Source organism: Cynocephalus volans, chromosome 15 (genome assembly GCF_027409185.1).
Source record: "Cynocephalus volans isolate mCynVol1 chromosome 15, mCynVol1.pri, whole genome shotgun sequence".
Classification (NCBI taxonomy): domain Eukaryota; kingdom Metazoa; phylum Chordata; class Mammalia; order Dermoptera; family Cynocephalidae; genus Cynocephalus; species Cynocephalus volans.
Window position 1 is genome coordinate 26,999,800 of NC_084474.1, and position 3,178 is coordinate 27,002,977.

At 40.3% G+C, this 3,178-nt stretch overlaps 1 non-coding gene across 1 annotated transcript; it reads left to right on the forward strand.

Annotated features, from left to right (window-relative positions):
- The first annotated feature begins 247 nt into the window (after positions 1-247).
- TRNAV-GAC (transfer RNA valine (anticodon GAC)) lies at positions 248-319 on the forward strand. The gene has a single exon. It is a non-coding gene; the product is annotated as a tRNA-Val (tRNA).
- Positions 320-3,178: the final 2,859 nt, after the last annotated feature.

The window sequence follows — 3,178 nt, forward strand, 5'->3', positions numbered from 1 at the left end:
TCATTGGGTGGAGAGAATTGGGAAGGAATATCAGAATTTTTTTTTTTTTTTTTTTGGTGACTGGCTTCTGCTGGTGTGGGATCTGAACTCTTGACCTTGGTATAATACACCATGCTCTAATCAACTGAGCTAACCAGCCAGCCCCCATTTTTGCACAAGTTAAATTTGAGGGCCAGCCCATGGCTCACTTGGGAGAGTGTGGTGCTGATAACACCAAGGCCACAAGTTCAGATCCCTATATAGGGATGGCCAGTTAGCTCACTTGGGAGAGCGTGGTGCTGACAACACCAAGTCAAGGGTTAAATCCCCTTACTGGTCATCTTTAAAAAAAAAAAAAAATTGATACGTATGTTTGACTTCCCAGAGGAAATGTTGAGCAAGGTCTGCATTCAAGGAAGAGGTCGAAGCTGAAGATATAAATGTAAGATTTGTCCATATAAAGATAATTCTTTTTTTTTTTTTTAAAGATAATTCTTTGTTCATCTTTTTTTCTTTTTTTTTGGAAGCTGGCCAGTATGAGGATCCAAACCCTTGACCTTGGTGTTACAAGGCTGTGCTCTAACCAACAGAGCTAACCAGCCAACCCATATAAAGATAAATTCTTAAAATTATGAGAATGGAAGAGAATAAATCCAAGCACTAAATATTCATTTTTCTGAAATATGCTTTTTCTGTTTTTCTAATCAGTAAACATAGATCTGTGTCATTCTTTATAACTGCCACATTGTGCATTTGGGATAGAAATATTAAATTGTCTATCCTTCACTATCAAATATGCAGTTCTTTCCAGTTTCTCACTATTACGAACACCACCACAATATATCCTTGTTGCATACATGCATGAGTATTCATCTAAGGGCAATAATACCAAGTAGAAGAATTAAATATTCTTTGAAAGTATGGGTTTAAACGGCTTTGTAACATACAGACTGTTATGGGTTGAATTGTATCCCCCTAAAAAGATGGGTTAAAGGCCTAACCCTCAGTAGCTCAGAATGTGAACTTATTTGGAAATAGGGTTGTTGCAGATGTAATTACTTAAGTTAGTATGAGGTCATAGTAGACTAGGGTGAGCCCCTAATCCAATATGACTGGTGTCCTTGTAAGAAGAGGACAGAGGGGAAGACACCATGTGACAACGGAGGCAGAGATTGGAATGGCGCAGCTGCAAGCCCAGGAATGCCAAGGACAGGCAGCAATACCAGAAGCTGAGAGAAAGGCATGGGACAGATTTGTCCTTGGAAACTCAGAGAGAGCATGGTCCTAACGACATCTTAATTTTGAACTTCCATCTTCCGGAACTGTGAGAGAATAAATTTTTGTCTTTTTTTTTTTTTTTTTTTTTTTGTCTTTTTCGTGACCGGCACTCAGCCAGTGAGTGCACCGGCCATTCCCATATAGGATCCGAACCCGCAGCGGGAGCGTTACAGCGCTCCCAGCGCCGCACTCTCCCAAGTGCGCCACGGCTCGGCCCAAATTTTTGTCATTTTAAGCCACCCAGTTTGTGGTACTTTGTTAAGGGAGCCCTAGGAAACTAATACACAGACATACCATAATTTAACCATTTCCCTGTTTTTGTACATTTATTGCCATTTTCCCCCACCATTGCAATACTACTGCAGGACAAGAAAATCCTGATCTTGGAGAAATAACAATGGTTAACATTATCTTAGCACTTTACAATACATTATCTCTTTTAATTCTCGTAACAATCCAATCACATAAGGGCTTATTTATTATCTTCCCTATTTTACTATGAGGACACAGGCAAAGAGAGTTTAAATACCTTGTTCAAGGTCACATGGCTAATAGAAGAGCAGAGCAGGTTGTTTCAAGTCCAGGTGCACAGGCTCCAAAGTCTGAGCCGTTGACCACTACACTGTGCTGCCTGTTACCTTTGCCTTCCACTTATTACAAACTACAGACTTTATTTGTTCGTTTTGTTTTTTTGGTGGCTGGCTGCCTGGTACAAGGATCCTTGACATTGGTATTATAACACTACACCTTAAACAATTGAGCTAACCAGCCAGCCCAGACTAGAGACTTTAATGTTAGGAAATATCAGGGTAAAAATAACATCTTTTCCAATATCGCTTGTAACAAAGGTTGAAATTTATACATATGCAACTGAAAATTATAGTAGAAAGTATGGTTCCTTAATGAAAGCTGAAAATAAATCTAACGAGGGAGAGGGCTGGCCCATGGCAATCAGGTTGTGGGGAAGAAGTCCTGCAGGATGGACACCCGCCAGCACGATCACTCACCTCAGACCCCTCTCTCTGAACGGGTATTCCCCAAACAAACTTCAGATTTAGTTTGGTTTTCCATGTGACATTCATCTACAGAGAGAATGTACTATTATCAACAGCATGGCACCTATTGCTGGTAATGGGCGTATATCTCACTGAAAATCAAGAAACTGGCTTTCTATTTGGGGACGGGAGTTTCTTCTAAAAGTAGAGAACAGTATTCTAAAATAATAGTTAAAATGCTTTAGACAGTGCTGAAGCGATCCTTTCTGAAAATCCTGCTTCATTACACTGGTAATGAGAAATATATGTGTGTATCGAACAGAAGACAAATCGAAGAGCTGCATAGATCACTTACCCACGAAGCAACAGGAAGGAGCAAATCTTAAAAGTCATTGAACATTATGCAATAGCTTCATAAAGCTCGAGGGATTTGTGAATTCACTCATAATTGAAAAGTGGTGTGTTAAATGAGTTTTCTGTTGGTATAAGAAGGGAGAGTAGCTACTTATCTTATTCTGGAAAAATAAAGTAAAATGTAGAAGAAAATACAGGTCCCAATGTGATCTTTCATCAGTACCCCCAAATGTACTCATTTTTAACTTGCTGCTGTAGAGGAGAAATTTACTTTAACATATGCCATCTGCTTCTGGACCTGTGCTTGCTAAAAACAAATAAATGAACAAGGTAGCATAACTAACGCCATTTTGAACTACTCCGCCATTTCAGGCCAAGGCTGGAAAGTCCCTACGAGGGACAGCCCAGCTATACCAGGAAGGGCATGACCGCCCAAAGTACACCCAGTTCCAGGAACTGTCTAACCAGTTCCTTATCTTTGGGCCACCTGGCCTAATCATAAAAGGGGTGGGTTATTGGTCAATTCCCCAGTTCCTTGTCTGTGTACCACCCCACTGAAAGCCACCAATAGA